The 21,015-nt window shown below is 43.4% G+C and overlaps 1 protein-coding gene and 1 long non-coding RNA gene across 6 annotated transcripts in view; both read right to left on the reverse strand.

The window, feature by feature from the left end:
• The window catches only part of LOC102507727 (schwannomin-interacting protein 1), a 141,042-nt gene that overhangs the window by 55,097 nt on the left and 64,930 nt on the right, over nt 1-21,015 (reverse strand). The gene's annotated exons all lie outside the window — the stretch shown is intronic.
• Nucleotides 443-4,653, reverse strand: LOC116665574. Its single transcript, XR_004322237.1, has 3 exons — nt 4,644-4,653; nt 4,359-4,361; nt 443-4,081 (listed from the first exon to the last, which is right to left on the reverse strand). It is a non-coding gene; the product is annotated as an uncharacterized LOC116665574 (long non-coding RNA).

Below are 21,015 nucleotides of genomic sequence, written 5' to 3' on the forward strand. Positions count from 1 at the left end.
TTACAGTAACCAAGATATGAAAGCAACACAAGTGTTCATCTGTAGACTGATGGATAAAGAAGATGTGGCATATATATATATATATATGCCACATTATATATATATTTATAATATAAATATATATATATTTCTCAGTCATAAAAAAGAAGGCAATCTTTTCATTTGTGACAACATGGATAGACCTAGAGGGTATTATGTTAAGTGAAATAGGTCAGACAAAGACAAATACTGTATGATTTCACTTATATGTGGAATCTAAAAAACAAAACAAATGGACAAACATAACAAAACAGAAACAGACTCATAGACACAGAGAACAAACAGGTGGTTGACAGGGGGAGGGGGTGGGAGGGTGAAAAGAAAAAAGGTAACTATGTGAAATAATGAATGCTAATTAGCTTGACTGTGGTCACCACTTCACAATGTATATTTATATGAAACCATCACATTGTACATTTTAAATATATACGAATTTTGTCAATTATCACTCAATAAAGCTGAAAAAAGATTAAAATAAATAAAAATTTAAAATAGCAACAGAATGAGGGTGGCTTTTTTATTGGACAGTAAATATAGTGGTAAAAAGTCACATCTGCAGGTCCTCTGAGCATATGATTTCCCAAGTGACTTACTGGGATCAGGGACTGACCTGGGAAGGGCATAGAGAGCTTTCTGGCACAAACTATATGACGTGGTAAGAGTTTGGATTACACAGAGTATACACTGGTCAAAACTCACTGAATAACACTTTTAGGATTTGTGCATTCCATTGTATATAAAATTTACCTCAAAAGAATAAAAAAGATCTGGTTAACAAATTATGGACTCTAGTTAATGATATGCGGTTGAAATATCTAGGCAGAGGCTTAGTGATGTCTGCAACTTACTTTGAAACGCATCAAACAAATGAGGTGAACTGATGAATGGATGAGGGGATGGTGTGATGAAAAGCTGTGAGAAAGCAAGTTTAGTAGAACAGTAGCTGTAGAATCTGGATGGTGCCTAAATGCATATTCACCTAAAAAGCTTTCAGTTTGAAAAAGTTTGTAATGAAATGTTGGGGTTAAAAATGAAGTTAATGGGGGGGGGGGGAATGAGCAAGGAAGTCAGGGTCTTAAGCAGTAACTTTTAAGCTTTTCCTTAGGAATTTGTGGAAAGTAGACAGACATTTTATAAGCTTTACATTGTGCTTCTTTACCGGACAGTGGATGGAAGGGACTTGTGAGGGAAATTAATCCTGTGCACATCAAGGGGAACTGGGTCTTTGAATGACTGGCCCAGAGAGCATCACAGTCAGTACCACCAATGACAGCAAACCTTAGGAAATGGCTTTACAGTTTACAAAGTACTTTCCCCGACGTCTCCCTTGACTCTTACAACCTTGTAGTTGAAACAAGTTCCAGTTAGTTGCCATGTGTAGAAGTGTCTCTGCTCCCATGGAGTTTGGTAAGGGAAATAAGGCATAAAATGACTGTACACAATGATGAACGAGTGAAGTACCACCAAAGAGATTTTGTTGTTTGCTCACTAGGAATTCAGGAGAGCACGAGAACTCTTAGCCAGGAGACTGCGATAATCTTGTTCATTTGGTTGTTGACTTTTGGAAGGTCTGTCTTTTCTATTTCTAGATTAATGTAAATTTCCTTAGAACTTGGATCTTGGTTGGTTTATTCAGGGCTATTATCCTCAACATTTGAAATAATACCTGGCATATAACAGGCTCTCAATATTTTTGCATGAATGAATAAATGATTTTGACCTGCAGAAAGTTATCTCATTGCTCTCGCCTCAGTTTCCTCATCTTTAAACTAAGGATGTTAATTCTGGGTTTATGGGGTTGATGACAGGATAAAATGAGAAAAACATGTAAAACAGCTCCTAGGGGCACAGACAAGAAACATAAATGGATTTTTTTGCCCTATTTTATTGAAAGGCAATAACAACAGTCCAAGGAATAAAGAGAGGACTGAAGGATGGTGGTGACAGTGGGGATGGGAAGTTAAAGACAGAAGGATGCAGCCCATGAGACTGTGAGAAATGAACTGACGGCAGGCATCGAAGCGAGCAACCTGAGGGAGCGGACAGGACAAGGATTCATGGGGTTTCGAGACCACTGTTGGAGTAAGCTTGGTGCTGTGAAAAGAAACAGGGACGTTAGAAGGAGAAGCTAATTCTGAGGGGTTGGCTTGCAGTAAGGAGGGCTTTCGTTCTTCATCATAAAGTTTTAAGTTGAAGGTGCGGGAGGCAACTGGAGCTCAAAATGAGAAGTCAGGCTGACAGATAGAATGTGGGGGTCTTTTGCAGGGAGAGGACAGTTGAAGCTGCAGAAGTGGACTGGAGGAAGGGACAGAGTGTAGAGAAAGAATGAATGAGAAAGCAAAGACATCACCGTGGTGGGTGCAATAACACCCACCCCCTACGCCCCCAATGATGTGGTGGGCGCATCAGCCCCCTGGAAGGGAGGGGGATGGAGCTTGCTAATCAGCGGACCCTGAGAGGAGGACATTATTCTGGCTTAACCAGGTGGGCCCAAAGTTAGCACAGGTAAGAAGAGGAGGCAGCAGAGGAAGAACCAGAGATGACAGTGTGAGAAAGACTCAGCCCGAGGTTGCTGGCTTTGACAACAGAGGAGGGATCACAAGCCCAAGCATGTGGGAGGCCCCAGAAGATGGAAGAGGCAAGGAAGTAGATTTCCAAGAGCCCCCAGAAGGATTACAGCCCTGCCGACACCTTGATTTTAGTCCACTGAGATTCATTAGGGACTTCCGACCTCCAGAGCTGTGAGATAATATATTTGTATTGATTTAAGTCACTGGGTTGGGGTAATCTTTTATAGCAGCAATAGAAAACTAATCCAGTCCCCTCATGTGAAAGCCAGCATTTGGAGGGCAAGAGGAAGCAAAGGGGGTGTGGGCACAAGGTGAGAGGAGAACAAAAACCAACACAGCGAAGGGTCAAGGGGAGAGAGCGGAGGCTGACAGACCTCGATGGCTTTGAACACTGCAGGGAAGCAGGAAAGACCAACAGGTAGAAGGGGAAACACAGCCAGAAGTCATTAGTGTTGACGATTCTGAGGTCATCAGTTTCCCTCAAAATAATTTCAGGACTAATGTGTTAGGGGTGGAAGCCAGGTTATAAGTGGTTAGGAAGCTGGGGGACTGAGTAGAGAGCAGTTTGAAACGAAGGTTGTGATAAATTAGAGCATTAGGGTGGTAGTGTGAGTGTATAATAGAATCAGAGAGGTGGTTGCTGTGGCTGATCTTTAAGACAGAGGAGATCCAAACATCTATGTGGGCGTCAGGGAAAGAGCCAGCGAGGAAGGAACTGATGACGGTAGGTGGAAAATAACTAAAAGAGCCAGGTCCTAGAATAGTTAGATCAGGATCATGAGAGAGGGCTCCATCCAGCCTTGGAACTGAAGATACGGAGGGTGAGACTGCAAAGAGATGCTGAGCAAAGAGGAGGTCACAGTGGAGATGGGGAAAGGTGCAGGAGCACAGATGGCTGATTGGGTCCTTGAAGGAGCAGAGGTGGTGAAGATGGCAAGGGTGGGGAGGCGGGCTAAAATGGCATCAGAGAGGCAGAATGGTGTGGGGGAAGCTATTCCAAGAGATTTTGTAGGGGATGTTGCTGCATTACTTGAGAACGTTCAATTCATCCTATAGAAGAACAAGAAAAACAAATGGGACAGATGAAACTTACAAGACGTGTTACATACAGGAGCTTGTCAGACGCAGGTGAAATGCGCAAGATGTGTTAGATTTAGATGATGAGGCAGAATTCTTGAGGTGGGATTCCAGTATGGAAAAGTAAGTTAGTAACCCGGATGTGTGGGACCTAGGTCAAGCATGTGTGCGCTGAGCAAAGAAAGAGATGGAAAGACTAAAGAAGCATCTAATATTCATGACACATCTAAATAATCCTGAGGCACTCAACAGTCATTAGATTGTACATTGACTGTTCTTTGGTGACACCCATTCTGGCCCCATGTGTCCTCTGGCCAAAAAATACAATTTCATAGCTGCTCATCAGGTGAGGGGGCAGGCTACAGAGGAAGCCTGAGGGCCTTGCCCCCGCGTCTCTGGTAAAGCAAGTTGTGTGTCATTGGCAGACACCTTCTGTCCAGTTGGGCCTCCTTTCTAAAGCCTCAACTCTGGTTTGCAACCATACCATCAACCGGGAAGATGGCTGTGGCAGAAAGGCTGGGCGTGTAAATACTGCACAACCTAAGACTCAGGTGGTGCTGTCTTTACATCCCTGTACCACGTCCTAAAAGTATGATTCTGTGACCAATTCCAATTCGTGGCGGGGGTGGGGTGCGGTGGCATTTTTCTCCATAACCAGCAATTCTTGGATACCAGCTGGGTGTCCTACAATTCAACTCAGTTCTGACATCATCTACCTGGAGATAAGTGTCAGATCTCACAGGTTAAGGGCTCAGTCCCACAAGATCGCTCCCCACTTCTGATGCCGATCAGAAGTCCAGGTTGTTACCTGTGCTTCTGACCAGCAGGCGATAGATGGGAGGTTCCAACCAACTCCTCTATGGTTTCAATTAATTTGCTAGAGTGGCTCACAGAACTCAGAGACACATTTTACTTACTAGATTATTGGTTTATTAGAAAAGTATGTGACTCCGGAACATCGGGAGAGATGCACAGGGCAGGGTGTGGGGAAAGGGCGCAGAGCTTCCGTGCGCTCTTCCCCTGCACCTCACCCTCCCCAGACCTCCTCGTGCTCACCAACCTGGAAGCTCTTCAAACCCTGTCCTTTTTGGATTTTTCTGAAGGCTTCATTTCACAGGCACGATTGATTAAATCACAGGCCATTGGTGACTGATTCAACCTCTAGCCCCGTCTCTTAAGTCAGGGAGATGGGACTGAAAGTTCCAACTTTCTAATCCCCCGGTTGGCTCTCCAGGTAACCAGTCCCCATCCAGAGGTGATGAGGTTCAAATGTCACTTTAATAACGTAACAAGAGATGCCTTTATCACTCTCACCACTTAGGAATTCCAAGGGTTTTAGAATTTAGGAGCTCTGTGCCAGAAACAGGAACGAAGACCAAACCACAGTATCACACTAAGCATGTCAGCTCATCCCATCTCTTTCCTGTGCATCTTGATATGCGTTTTAAACTTCCTTGATGAACTGTGATTTGCGCATCTTAATTTGGTCTGAGACTTCTTGGAGGAGTGCCTGTGGTGGATTCGGAGGCCACTATTGCCTCAAGGTCATTCCCACCGAAAAGGATGCTTGGTATCGGCATATTCCCACAACTTGTCCCCTCACACTCTGAGCCCCAGAAATGAAGAAAGAGGAGAAAAATAGGCTGTGATTTTTTATCCTTATAATTATGAGAAACTTACCCGAGAGTCTTACAAATTAAGTACGTCAACTAATTCACTCAGTTTTGACAATTTTGACATTGGTCACACCTGTGTTTATCAGTTCCGTTACTCAAAGATAGTTTCCCGAGCAAATTGTTAGTGGGAATCAATGATTGTCATTTTTTCTTTTCTTCAAGTATTAGATGTTTTTCAAATGAAAACTAATATACAAGAGAATCAAAAGTGTTTTAAATCAAAATAAAACGATTTTTAGTTCAAACTGATACTATTTACTTACTAAATCCCTCACTGGGAACATGAGGCTGGTTTGTCATACACAAACAGTTGAAAACAGAATTTATAGAAGTCAGTTACAGTCTTCTTCTAACTGTATTTTTACATTTATTTCTTTATTTTGTTTGTGCCACACCAAGAGAATCCTGTTTCACACAGATAAGTGGTTCAATGTGGTAAGAGTCCTTTATAATAGCTTATGCTGCAATCTCTGGAAATTCTTCATTAAACAAATCCAGAAGCTTGAAAGCAAAGTAGTAAGAAATTTTTTTCAAAATTGATTTACTAACAACATACAGCAACTGCTCATATTTCTTATTATAAACAAGACAAGAAAAGACAAGAGTCCCCAGACTGACAATAGGTCACCAGTCTGGAACCAGACCTCCTCCTCAGTTGCTGCATTGGGCATTTGCTTGTGATTGCACAGTCCACCCAGCAGGCTTGTTGACAGAATGTGCCAAACACATGTGCCTGACCCTGACCTGCCACTAAACCCAGTGGGGCCTCTTGCACGGCCCAGGTCATTTTTCCCGTCCGGACATGCACAGGCACGAATTTTCAGCAAGACCAGTGCAGAGCCACCACCGTCATGGTCAATGACACATTTATAAGTTCAATTTTGAGGACTGTAAAAGACTACTTAACCTGGCAGGATAAATTAATGTGCTGATGTCAGAAAAGGGGATGAAGAGAAATCCTTTGCAGATATGAGGGAATGGATGCCTACAATTTGGGCTGAAATGTTGTTATATTCTTCTCACCTTGGCTTTACAGGACAACCCTTCTCCAAAAGCCCAGAGCCTCACGATCTCATTTGTATCTGCTCTGAATTCTTTTCACATCTTAGAACTCTTTAATTTCCAATTTGATTTTTTGGGGGTTGAGGTGTTTAGCAGTTCATATAATAGGTGCAAATGAGCCTCTAAAAATACGTCCTGCAGCCCTGGGTTTCTACAGACGCAGTCAGAAACCTGATGCATCAGGCAGTGCGAGAGCCGCTGCCTGCCTCTCTCTCGAGAATAATGAGATGGTGTGTATTTCAACAGAATCTGCCAAAGTGCTTGTTTATTGGACACAGTCCTAGTCCTCTCCCCATAGTACTTTCTGGCCAACTCTGACTGAAATTCACACGCTGCAGAAAAATAGTAACTGACTCATAGATAAATTTGGGTGAAGTCTACATGGTTTCATCCCAAATTGTGCCAATGTTTAAGGACGATTTCTTTTAGTCTCCATTTAGTCTCTGACTTTGGAGTCAGAGAGAACAGTGGCAGAAAATGTAAAAGGTTATGTAAACCTGCCAGGGCTAACACAAGACTTTCCAAAGAAAAATAAGTTAGTCTGTCTAGCACAAAGTGTGTGTGTGTGGTGTACGCATGTGAGTGTGTGTGTGTATGAAGGGAAGGGAAGACAGGAGCACACCTCCCCTTCACCCTCGCCGACAGCCTTCCCTACAAGTGCATTTAGCTAAAGCAATAAATACATGGAATCCCTCCCCGACCACAAGAAAGGCTGTTCATTTCTCCCAGGTGGTGGTTGATTTAAAACAGATTTAGATAATAGAGAAGGGAACTGACCCTCATCTTGAAGAAAGGTGACCTCTAGTGGACAACTGTGTTTTGCAATCTGTTCAAACTATAAACAGGATTAGGAAACAAAAATAACGCGAAAAGTATGCTCCACTGTCTTACCGATATTTCAATATTTTAATGCCAATTATAAATTTAAATACACAAGTCTTCAGTCACATTAATAGAAAAGTAGAAAGATCACACTAATGTTAATATATTCAAAGTTACAATTTAGGCCATCCTTGAAGGTTCTAGAATGCATGGAGTCTTGGACCAGGAGTCAGAGACCTGAGTTCTGGGTTCAACTCTGCCTCTGACTAGGTGTATTCTCTTGGGCAACTTCATATATAAAAGCCTCTATTTCCTAATCTATAAAATGGGTTGATTCCCAAACTGTCATCTCCTTGTGCCCCACCCCCCTTTCAGGCTGTCAGATGGTTTGTTGTCTTTTAAAATCAAGTTTATTTCATATGATGAGGCTTCCAAATCAGCAACAACAACAAACAAAACAAAACAAAATTAATATCACATTATATACCAGCACTGGTTGAGTCCACAAAAAGCTATTTGATTTCATCTAAGGTCTTCTTAATATAAATGTAATGAAAAGCAATGACCTTAAACTTTTCTTTTTACATTGATTGTGGGAAAAAGTATTTCAAACACTAAACACACTAGATCATTAGTTTATTATGAAATTTTAGTTTATTATGAAAGTTAGAGATACTACTTTCAAAAAATTTATTTCCTTGAATAAGGCAAAAATAATGATGAAAAGAAGGGAAACAAAATAAGTTATGAGTATATATCTCTTCTGAAAACTCCCTGCTATTTTCTTGCTTCATCACTGAACACAGGACAGAGGCACAATAATTTACAATTAAACTCAACATAATCTTTAAGGGACTATTAAAATTCTTCTGTGGTCTTTAAATCTTTTTCTTTCCCCTCAGTATAAGAGTAGTGTTGAAATGCTACTAGTTATAACAGAATTTAGTACTGAAGAGCTTTCTCAGGTAAATTCTCTAACCAGCTTGTCCAGGGCCAGTTAAGCAGCAATCCAGAATGGTTTTACAATCTTTCTCATTCTCACATCCCAAAAGAGGTGTCTCAATGATTTTAGTTGCTAAAAGGTAGGAGATAAAAAACACTGGTCTAAGAAGTGTTTTGAATTGCAATAAAAATGCCAGAACATCATTGAATGATTTCATTAACTTGCTTTATCTTAAAGCTATTGAATTAAGACAGTTTCTCATGTTTTAGAAAGAAATTCTTTCAGAATATAAATGTAGTGGTTCGGAAATTGTGCTGCTCTGAACAGTGGGCAAGCAGTGAACTTGAAATCAGTCATGGGTTATTCATTAGCAATAAAGTTAATCTGCACATTAATTCCAACTTATCTGAAACTCCCAAATTTAAACTAGTTTTCCTTTGTGAATAGCACAGAGCCTCTTTCAGACACATAAGGTGGGCCAGCAAGACGTCCACTTATTGGAAGTGCTTGGGGTTTTGCATTATTTACTAAGAAAACCAAGACTGAAATTAGCAGTTCTTCCGTGGTCCGATGCCTCGTGGAATATCTGTCTACCTTGCTCCGACACCCCTCTCCGCTTATCTGAGGTGACGCTAAGGGACAGTAGACTTGACTTGCTTTCATTATTGACAAAAGGGGAAAAAGAGAAAATAAACTCGATCCATTTTGCCCAAACACCAATGCTTCCTCTCCCCGCTCGTTGCCTCTGACTCCCAGCGTAACTTGAGGGTAGCCCACTGCAAAACTCACATCTGCTTTGCAGACGGCAGTGGAAACTTACACTGATGGTTTAAGCTACTTGTGTTTTGGTTTGAGGTTTTTAGAATCAAATTCGTTCTCCAAAGAAGTGATTTCTTCAGCAGAGCTGTCACTACACCTGAGGCGATCAGACCTTTGACCCAGTTTGAGAGGGCATACATTTATAGAATGTCACTTTAAAAGAAATGCAGCCTCGGTCACTCACCCAGTGACCCCTGATCTGACAGTTTTGATAGCTGCATGCTTTCTTGATTTAGTTCCCAAACTGTCAAGACAAAATTAAGCGCTTGCAGCCTTTTCCCTTTGTGAATGAAAAACACTTCTAAAACCATAAATCAGGTTATGTCACATCTTGGCTTAAAACTCAGTGGTTTCCCACAACATTGAGGCTGAATGTTGCTCGCTTCAGGCCCTGCTCTACCTTCTAGGCTTCCTCTGTGCCTCTCACATTCTTGTTCACTTAGCTCTGGGCACACGGGATGCCTTTGTTTTCTAGAAAAGCCAAGATTGCTCTTGGCAGAGGGCCTTCTGAGGAGCTGTTTCTCAACCTGGATGCCCCTTCCACCGGGCCTTTCCTTAGCCCCGAGGCTAAATCAGGTCCTGTCTCACAGTCCCTTAGCACACTGTGATTTCCTTCTCAGCACTTACCACACTTTCTAACTACCTGTTCCTTTGTGGGATGTAGAAGGTTGATTCACTCCACTAGGCGCTAAGCTTTCTCTATCTTGTCTACCATTGTCCCTCCAGCATCTAGCCCAGGGTCAGGCACATAGTAGGTGTTCAGCAAATATGTGAGTGAATGAATGAAGGGAATCCTTGACGTTCTCTCATGGCAGGTCTTGGGACCCAGGGCAGGACAGGGCCTGCAACCAGCTGCTATTAGTTCAACTCATCAACCACGGCAAAGCCAGTCAGGCAGCCACTTCCTCATCCCAAGACCGTGGGGGAAGCCTCACCTGGCCAGCTCAGGGGCTGACGGCCAGCTTGTGAGCTAAGCCGGGTGAGGCCACCTGGCTGCACTTCCCTCCTCACTGTGAACTGTGGCTTTGGCAGGCTCAGAAGGGCCCTTCACCTGGCAGATCTGCCTCAGGGACAGCACTGACTGTGCCAGCTGGACCTGAGGGCAAAAATAATCATTTGCAGCTCTCCATGCAAGCTTAACACATATCAAAGTGCATCCACTAGACTAGCGCCCCCAGTTGAATTCAAGATTAGACTTATGCATCCAAACAAAAAAAGGGGGGGCTATTGATAAGTGTACAAAGTCAGAATTCTTATAATTAAGGAGTGATAAAGTGTCCCAACTAGTTTTGTAATCAAAAGAACTGAATGCAAAATAACCAGTAGGAAGGTGAACTGGGTTTGTGAAACACTGATATTTTAAAATTTGCCTGCCTACCATGGAGGTCTAGGCTGGAGAGAAAAAAAAAAAACGCCCAAGAAAGAAAACTTAGCACATTTGCTTTCTTAGAGGAAAACAAACAAAAATGACAGCTTAAAAACAAGCAATAACCTACAATTAAGACTGTGGTTTTCCAAATGCTGGATGTGATCTGAGTCTCTCTAATCCAAAAGCTCTCTCTGTAGAAAATCCTTACTATTCCATGTTACAGCACTGTCACTGACAGTAAAGGAACAACTGAAGTTTCAGGACTCCGGGTACTTGCTTGCCTTGCCTTGGTGATAAATTATTGGTGAGTCTGGGTCAAAGGCTGCAGAGAGGACAGGTCTGGTACTGCTGAGCTGAGAAAACCTGAGCAGGCTCTCCCTTCAGCAGTCACTGTAATCCGGGGTGGATGCCTGGATCCGTGTGACTCTGCGTTTCCTAAGCAGTGAGAGAACGAGGCAGGTATGCCGTCTAAGGAATGACGGCACGCAAACCCACCCTGCCCGCCCCTGTGGTCTCTTTCCTTACCCCACGGCTACTGCTCTAGGATGAGGTAGGATGCACACACTACAGGAAGTGTGGATCGCCTGTAAAAAACAAGAGAGTTCCTACAAGCAGGTAAGAGATGTTCCCAGGGAAGGACTCTGTTTGGCATGATAATAATTCAGTCACGCTTCACTTGGAGTGAAGAATAACTTTCAGCTTTTCAATGTATTAACACAGGGTAGTGACAATAAATGAAGAATCTTTCTGAAAGTGATGCTGGTTCTTTTAAAATTTTTTTGATGCTAGTTCTTAATGTTGAAAAAAATACATGATTAAACATTGGGAATTCATAAGGTTTCAGATGCACTCAATGTTTTCTTATTTACAAATGACATGGTTAAGGTGTTTTCATTATTTTCAAATTACCCTTCATTACTGGAATGATGACACAGGGACGGGATGAGAAATCCAATGACCCGACTCCTGCATGGTCATTTTCACCTGGGCTTTGTTCCTGTAGAGGTTGGAATAAGCACAGGGCCAGTTACATATTCCACTGGGTCCCGAGAAAACTGAAAATGGGGACTCTTTGTTCAAAAATTAAGAATTTCAGGGTGGCAACAGCAGAGCACGAAGCTAAGAGCTGCACCCTTTGAAGCCCAGGGCCCTGTGCTAAGGTCAGAGGCCACATGCCCATGACATCTGTCTGGGGTGGCAGGCGGGGGAGAAGAGGAGACAAGACATACAGTCGTTTCGTCTGAGAATGGAGCAGGTTCTCAGATGCACAGAAAAAAGCATTTTCAATTTTGGCACGCAAATATCAATGGAAAGACACAACCTCCCTCAGTAGGAGAGGAAATGAAATTGAAGAGGCTGCTGAAGGGGAGAGGAAGAAAGTGACCTTTACAAGCACGCACCACATGCCGGCTGCTGGGCCCCGAGCTGGCACTGACACTGGCCCTATTCTGTCTTGCTGCAGCGTAGGATTAACTCCACACTACAGATGCAGAAGCTAACTGGGGTCAGTGATGGGTTTAAGCTTAGTTGCCTCAAATTTAGAAAGAGCAGGTTAAGAGATGCAGACACTACAGGACACCTGGGGGTATTCTGTGACCCTGCAGGAGACTTCTCTCCTGACCCACATCCTCCACTGAGGACCACTCCTCCCCCCTGCTGTCAGCCCACAGGCCCCAGGGGTCTGTGTGCTCTGGGCAAGCACTCTCCCCACGCCCCTGGCTCAACACTAGCAGCGTCCCCCTCACCGTCTGCCTTGGAGCGAGACCATCAGCCCGACGGCAAGGTCTTTCACTCCTAGTGATGCTCCCTCAACTCCTGGGTCATCCCTCACCCACCCAGGGTCCTTCCTATAAGGCTCTGTAAGCCCCTCTCCCAGCCCTTCCAGGGAGCCCCCTTCACTGTCTTGCTGTAACAGTGCCCGGAGGCACTGCCTCACCTGCAGCTCTCTCAAGTGGTGGCTGTTCTCCTTCCCTCCTCCCTCTTGCCAAAGGGCCTGTGATGGGAGGAGTCTTGCTGCTCCTCTCCTGCTGCCAGACCCCGGCTGCTCTTCCCAGACCCTGCTCGGACCCTCTTGCCATCAGACCCCTGAGTCACCCTGAGTTCGCCCTCCAGGCTGCAGTCTCTGATTCCTCCTCAGGTTTTACTCTGCCTCTTGCCCTCTCTGATGTGAGTCCTGTTGTAATCCCTAGGAATTAGTGACTTTCTTCTACAATAGAAAACGAACAAACAAACAAAAAGTAGAAACAAACACCAACCACTTCAGAGTAGGCCAAAAAAGACACACTGGCTTTCTCTCTTGCCTCTGCACTCACTTGCCCTGGGGGAAGTCAGCTGAAGACGCTCAGGCAGCCGATGGAGAGGGTCACGTGGCGAGGAACCGAGGTCTCCGGCCTCCAGCCACGCGAGTGCGCCACTTGGCAGAGGACTCCCCAGCCCCGGTCAAGCCCCTGGGTGACTACTGCCCCTGTGGACGTTCCGACTGAGCCTCACAAGAGATCCCGAGGCAGAGCCACCCAGCCAGGCAGCTCCCGGGCTTCGGACCACCAGAGGACTGTGAGATAACGAACGTCTTTTCCTTTAAGCTGTTACATTTGCAGTAAGCTGCTACAAAGCAATAGATAACAAAGACAGATAAGGACAGGCAAGGACCACACAGTTAAACTTCTTTCATTTTTAAATTAAGAACCTATAACCTATAATTTTGCTAATGTGAAAAAAGGCTTCAGCTGCCAGGAAGGAAAAGGGTCTAGAGGTTCGCACAGACCAGAGCGGGGCCTCTGGGCCAGCCACACCTGGTGCTCACCCTGTGTCCCTGGGCAGGTCTCCTGGCTTCTCCGAGCCTTGGCGCCTCCTCGCTGCGTGGTTGTGAGGGCCACACGACATTATAATGCCAAGCGCTGGGCACAGCTCCTGGCTCTGAGGAGGCTGATGGCGGAGGCGGTGATCCCCCACCCCGGGCTGCCCTGCAGACACACAAAGACCCAGCAGACTGGCAGATGGCGCCCTGCCCACGGCCCCAGGCCGCCCCTGCCTGGGGAAGAGGGCATGCACGGGAGGTGATGGGCGGGGACGGGCGCTGGCGACACCAAGTTCAGGAGGTGTAATTAGTGACCTACGGGCTGCACCGTGGGCACACGCTCTCCCACTTTAGTTTTGAATCTCAGAGTGTTAGTGGCCCCACTTTAAAGTACGCTCCGCTATTGTTCACAGCTTTTCACCAGCTTTTTATCCCTAGGACTGTAGCATGCGATGCAGGGCTCTGCCTGGGGGCCGTGAGATAAGGGCGCTGGAGGTACGGCCTTGGTGTGAAGTGCCGGTTTTCACTCAGCACCGTAGGAGCGCGAGCGAAGCTTCCACCCCCCTGCAGCCTACCCCTTGACGCGTTCCTGTCCCCCTTGAGTGTGACACACACCGACCCTGTAAGCCCTCTTTTGCTGCTGACCACTGAGTGGGTGTCTGAGTTTCAGGTGTGTGTTTAGGCTTCAGCTGACCACAGTTGCTGAAGGTCTCACCATCAGGTGAGTGTGAGGGGGTTGTGAGTTTATTTTAAATTCGGCTTCCTGGACTGTGGCATATTGTGGGTGTGCGAGTATAAAAAGGAAAATCAAAACAGTGAGGGCACTAGTGAGAATCTGGAAGTCTGCACTCCTGAGGCCATTCAGAACCTAAGCCTGGAGGCTGTGACTGGCAGCCGTCCTGCCCATAGTGAAAATACAGTAACAAAAGTACAATGAGGAGTTTCACCAGGAGGTGACAGGTTACGCTCAATTCCTCCTCTGTTGTCATTAAAAAAGCTTTAGTTGAAAGGAAGTTTTAATCCACTTGGTAATTCACCATAGGGTCACATGGGTTAACTTAAATCTGATCTAATCAGTAGTACGAAGGTTTTCTTTTTAATAGTAATCCATGAAGAAAATGGGCCGAATTGTAGGCATTTTCAAAAAGTCAGCCACAGAGATACAGATATGGGCCAACACTGAAACAGCCACACGAAAGTCGGAAAATTACTTTAAACCCGGCTAAGCACTTCTCACAGTGACTTTGTTTCCCTGGAAACCAGATGCAATTCAGTGTCCACACTGCTTTACGTGACACTTAAAGTATTAGATTCTGCTGTTCCCACTGGTGAAACCCGCTGCTTGCTTTTCCCTCTCAGATCTCACCAGCCCTGTAGAGCAAATTTTCATAACCTGCAAAAAGGTATTTTTTTTTTTTACCCCGAGGATGGGTTATATTCTTGATGTCCATGGCAGCCGACAGCTTAGTTTACTTCATCGTAGATTTAATTCCTTCACTTGGTCCACAAATACCTATTGAATGCTTAAGACAAAGCAGCCATGTTAACAGGTGCAAGAAACAGGAAATAAGACACAGCCCTGCCCTCCGGGTGCACACACACACATAGACAATTACTGTGCATTACACACTATGTATACATAATACATCACAGATGAGGGCACCTAACCAAGTCTAGAGGAAGTGTGGTCATGAAAGGCTTTTTGGAGCTGGGGGTGGCTGAGCTAAGTTTCAACGATGAGTAGGAATTAACTGGGCAAAAAAAAAAAGGACATAGTGAACAGGGAAGAGAAAACATTTCAGGCAGGGGTGTAGCAAAAGCAAAGGCACGGAAGCTAGAAACAGTGTGGATCAGGCAGGTCAGCAGGCTGGTTTTAACTAGAATGTAAGAGAGCAGCATGAAATGAGACCACAGATAAGTGAGACCCAGACATGGGAGGCCTCAGTGCCAAATTTAGGACATTAGGCTTTACCCTGAAGAAGTCATTAAAAGATGTGAGAAGAAGTAGAACAGGTAGACGGGTAGATTGGGGGAAGGATTTGAAGGGTACAGGGCTGAAGCAGGGACACCAGCGGGGAGAAGCTGTAGAGGCTGGGGTGAGAGTTAAGAGCATTTGCAGGGTTGGGGCGGTAGCTGCAATGAGGAGGGGAAAGCTTTGAGACACATATAGAAGGTAAAACTGGCAAGATTCGGTGGCTGATTGGTTACAGGAAATGAAGACCTGGGGGAATCATGTGTATGTTGGTGGAGGCCACTGCCACGATCTGAGATGAAAGGTACGGCATAGACTGAAGTTAGAGGAGAAGATGATGATGAGTTAGTTTTGAACATGCTGCACTTGAGATAGTTTATATACAATTTATTTATTCTCTCACTGTCTTGAAAAAGTAATGTATAAATTAAATTTTACTATGGTCTAAAATAAAGGTAGCAAATGCTGGGTTAATGGACATCACTAATCCAGCAGAGCACCCCTGCTCACACAGCCTAGACACAGCTTCAGCATCCTTCTCAACACATTGCTCTGTCCCCACAAGGCAGCCATCGTGTGTTTCAGCACAACGTGGTGGCCACTGCCAGCCCAGTGGACAGTGCATGCACTGGAAACCCACAATCCCCCCAAATCTAAAGGCTTGAGAGAGTATCATTCTTTAAAAGATGCACGTCATAATTTGGAGGTATCTTTGAAGGGAATTATACCTTACCAAATTTAAATAAGCAAGACCACAATGATCTTGAGTACCAGAGTCACCGGGACATCTTAACAAATTTCTGAAAGATTCCTTAGTTTCATGTCAAGGCAGGGCAGACCATGGTGATCAACAGAATCCAGCTTAACATTTTATAACTGTTTGCTATGTTGTGGGTCAGGGTTTCTCAATATGACTTCAGCAGGACACAGCCTATTAGATGCTCCCTGGAAGGTGTTGGGAGGGGAAAGTTCTTCCTGATGAGTTAAGGTACGATGATTTGGATTACACCTCCCTCCTTGAGATCACAAGGCACAGCAGCATATTAAAGACTGAGAAATCCTACAGTAAAGAAATCCATTTAATTGAGCTTAGCTTAGTATCATCCAGTTATTGTGGCCAGGGAAGCCTCCTGTTACATGACACCAATGAAATGCCCATGAAATTAGGAATATTTCAATCCTCACAGCATATCCATTTCTTCTCTCCTTTTTTTTTTTTTATGAAGTACAGTCAATTTGCAATTTATTGTGTCAATTTCTGGTGTACAGCATAATGTTTCAGTCATACATATATACATATGTACATTCCTTTTCAGATTCTTTTCATTATAGGTTACCACAAGATACTGAATATAGTTCCCTGTGCTGTACAGTATATCCATTTTACAAATGAGGAACAAAAGCTCTAAAGTCATACAGGAATAAAGTTGGCAAGGGAGATCCTAAATTCAGATCCTCCCTCTCCAGCTTCAGGGCCTGAGTCACAGGATCACGGACGGATAGGGCAGTAAATGTTAAAGGTCAGGGCAGATATATCTGGGTTACAAATTCTCTTTACAAAGGGGATGTCAGGGTGGGCTCCAGTGTTCTCACGGGGCAATAGCTACAGCAGGTGGGCCAGCCAAGCTTTCTGGAGTGTTCTCTATCAAGGCTGATACTTCAGCCTGTCCTTCAAAGTCCTCCGCCATCAGCTCCCTTTCATTCTGCTACATTATGCCCTATCCTTGTTCACATTGTTTCTGCTGCCTGGAAACCTCAGAGGTCATTTGATGCAGGTCAATTCCCCAGGAAGCGACTCTGAGGTGAAGATCACCAGCAGGAACTTTACTGAGGAACGCTCTGGGGATGTGCACCTGTGAGGGAACAAAGGCAGCAACGTGGACAGGAGAGGCTGAATTCTGATGCGGCTGCAGCAAAGGCTTCGCTGATTCTGTGAGGGAGCTCGGAGCTGGGCTGGCCCTTGAGAGTTGACCCATGCTAGGAGAATTGGGTCCCAGCGGCAACCAGACACTGGATGTTGGCTGCCGCTAAGAAGGTGGTATGACCTTGGGCCATCCTCAAAGAGGGTCTCAGATGAGAACTGTCAGCTGCCAACACTCCCAGCAGCTGGGGGCAGTGGGCGCTTCACTTCCGAAGGGGGGTGGGCAGTGACACGGATCTGGGCTGCCTGACAGTAAGTATCCTCCAGGTCGATCACATCACGCTTCCTAATCAGTAACGCAGGTCCACGGACTTGCCTGCATTCTGTAGATGCCAACAGAGCTTAGTGTCTGGGCTGTGGGCTCTGTTACACTAACTTGCTTTTTAGCATGTTTCATGGGTTTTATCTCCCTGCCTAGATTGCAAATTTCTCCCCAGATTCTATATTTCTTTGTATCCTTAGCAGGGTTTAAGAAAGTGATCAATAATCCATGACATATGTAGCAAAAAGAGTAAAAGATTTGGAGCCTGAAATCTTAGCTTTAAATCCCAGAATTGCCACTTACAGATGTGTAAAGTTACATGTATCACTTAATTTCTGTGAATCTTAGTCTCATCATTTATAATGTGGGAATAATAAAAATCCTTATCTTACCCAAGCTCCAGGGTTGCTCTCAGAACACTAAGATGGTGAACTAAAAATGCTTTGTAAACTAATAAACTAGAACAAGTGTTTTCCAATGTTGAGTAGGAGACACCTGTTAAAGGGGAAAAAAAAATTAGGCCAATAATGTAAAACTAGATGGTATCAATTCTTTATGCTGATAACACATAAAATACAAATTCATACACAAATATAAACAAAATGATATACAATCAATTTCAAAGAACAAATACTGAATTATTGTGACAGACGATGTTGCTTTATTGGCTTTTATATGTATGCTACGAACTGTAAGACGAAGGTTCATTTGGGTTGGAGATGCCTATACTTTGTATGCCATGCAGTAATTCCAGTTTCTCAACACTCGCCTCATTTTATCCACTGTGAAACCTGTCATTTATACAATGCACCACATCATTTGGCCTTCATATAAAAACATCATTTATGTATGTTAAGTCCACTCCTATTCCTTTAATTTTCTATATTATCTGCCCATTAGAACATGCACCAGGATTTCAATTTAGCAGGAGAAAGTCCATGAAACAGCGACTTTAAAAATTAATGAACAGAAGAAGTATAAGACTTACTCAGTGAAAAACACAAAATATTGTAAGAGAAATTAAAGACCTAAGTAAATGGAAGAGACATTCTATATTTACGGGTCAGAAGATGTCAAATTGATCTATAGATTCAATACAATTGATATCAAAATTCCAATGGGCTCTTGGCAGAAACTGACAAGCTGATCTAAAAATTTATATGAAAAAGCAAAGGACCCAGAAAAGCCAAAGTAACCTGAAAAAACAACAACGTTGGAGAACTTACACTTCCCAATTTCCAAACTTAATACTATAAAGGTACGTTAATCAAGATAGTGTGGTATTGCCATAAGGATGGACATGGTGAGAAATGGAACAGAACTGAGAATCCAGAAATAAACCCTGCATTTATAATCCATCTGTTTTTGACAATGTGCCAAGGTAATTCAGTAGGGAAAAAGATAGTCTTTTCAACAAATGGAGCTGGAATAACTGAACATCTGCCTGCAAAAAGATTAATTTTTATATTTATTTCACATCATATATAAACATAAACTCAAAATTGATCATAGACTAAGACAGGGGCTAAAACTATAAAACTTCTGGGAGAAAATATAAAGATCTTTTGTGGTTTTGGTAGACAGAGTTCTTAAACACAACACCAAAAGCATGATCCATAAAAGAAAAAAACAGAAAAAAAAACTTCATCAAAATTAAACCTTTTGTGCTTAAAAACTTACCAATAATAAAATAAAAAGATGAGCAAGTGCCTGGGAGAAAATATGTACAAATATTATTTCTGATAAAGGATTTATATCCAGAATATATAAAGATCTCTTATAAGCCAATAAGATAAACCAATTTAGAAATGGACTAAGGGGCACATGAAAAGATGTGCAGCATCATGAGTCATCAGGGAAATGCAAATTAAAGCAGCAATGATCACGGTGGTGTTGCAGGTTACCTTGGCAATGTGTACATTGCTTTTTTGGCTTTTATTGTTAAGTCAGTACTATACATTTTCTGCTTTGAATTTGTAACCTTGTAGCATTTAAGATAATGCCGGTGTGTTTGTACTTTGTTGTGTAAAGTAAAAGGATTGTGTTGAGTAAGCCTAGGATTAGAGTGCAAACAACAACAGCGAGATGCCACTTCATGTCCACTGGGATGGGTAGGGTCAAAAAGATGAAATAATTACTGGTGAGGATGTGGGAAAACTGGAATCCCCAATTGCCAATGGGAATGTAAGACGGTATAAACACTTTGAAAATGTCCGGCTGTTTCTTAAAAAAAAAAAAAATAACATTAAACATAAATTTACCATACGATTGTGCAATTCCATTCCTAAGTATCTGCCCAACAGAAATGAAAACATATGTCACACAAAGACATATATGTGTTCACAGCAGCATTATTCATTACATCAAAGGAGCGGGAAAAAATCACATGTCCATCAACTGGTGAGTACATAAACAAAACGGGACAGCCATACAACGGAATACTATTCAGCAATATATTATTCAGCAATAAGAAGAGATGAACTACTGATACATGCTACAGCACGGATTTTTTTTTAAATAAATGATCCCTTTTATTGTAAGTAATGTGTGAACCTCAAAAACAAAAGCAAAACAAAAAGTTAAACAAAAGAAGTTAGATGCAAAAGATTACATTTTATATGATATTATTTATATGAAATGTCCAGAAAAGGAAAACATACAGGGACAGGAAGCAGATGGGTAGTTGCCTGGGGCTGGGAGAGGGACTGGGAATTGACTGTCAATGGGCAGGCAGAATCTTTTGAGGGAGATGGAAATTTTCTAAATTTGGACTGTGGTGATGTTTGCACAACTTTGAAAATTTACTAAAAAATCATTGAATTGTACACTCAAAACAGGTAAATTTTATGGGATGTAAGTTGTATCTCAATAAAGCTACTTTAAAAATTTGGGCGCTATTGTTCCCATTTAAGGAGGTGTCTGTAGACAGCCAAGTGCAGAGCTGTTATGGTGTTGTCTGTAGTCATTAGAGACCCAGACGTTCCCCACCTTCAGCTGTCCCTAACATGTGTTCTTGCCCTGCTGGTCATAACCTGACCTCCATCCAAGCTAGAAGAGGGAAAAGAACAGAGTGTAAAAGGCCTGCCGTGTCAGCCACCTTTAAGGACCTTTCTGGGAAGCCGCACCCAGTAACTCTCACATATTATTGGCTAGAACAGTGTCACGGGAACATTCTTAATTTCAAGGAAGGCTGGGAAACGTAGGAGTATTGTCAAACCAGGGTCCTGTCAGTAAGGAAGGAAGGAAGCGTGGATACTGGGGAAAGAAGCTAACCATCTCTCGGGTGGAGAAATTACTTGTTGGGGTCCATGGGAACACAAATAGAGCCAGCACTGCTTACATAATAGAGTGGTACTCAGCTATAAAGGGGTGATCCAGGTGATCCCAAGTCCACTTTTTACTGGTTTCTTATCCAAATCAAATCAAACAAAAGCAATCAAGTCCTCAGTGAAAACACAAGGGTTCCAGAGAAGCTGCCTGTTACTCTGCTGGGAAACCCTACAGCTGACAAATATTCATTGTTATTCCTACTTTTATTTCTAAGACAAAAACATGAGAGCTGAGCCACTTGGACTAGTAGAAGGAATAGGATCCTTGAGACTGGAAATGTTTGGATTCAAAACTTGGCCACATCCTTTAGTCTCTCTGCCCTAGGCAAATCCCGGAACTCATCTAAGCCTCAATTT

Source organism: Camelus ferus, chromosome 1 (genome assembly GCF_009834535.1).
Source record: "Camelus ferus isolate YT-003-E chromosome 1, BCGSAC_Cfer_1.0, whole genome shotgun sequence".
NCBI classification, from domain to species: Eukaryota; Metazoa; Chordata; class Mammalia; order Artiodactyla; family Camelidae; genus Camelus; species Camelus ferus.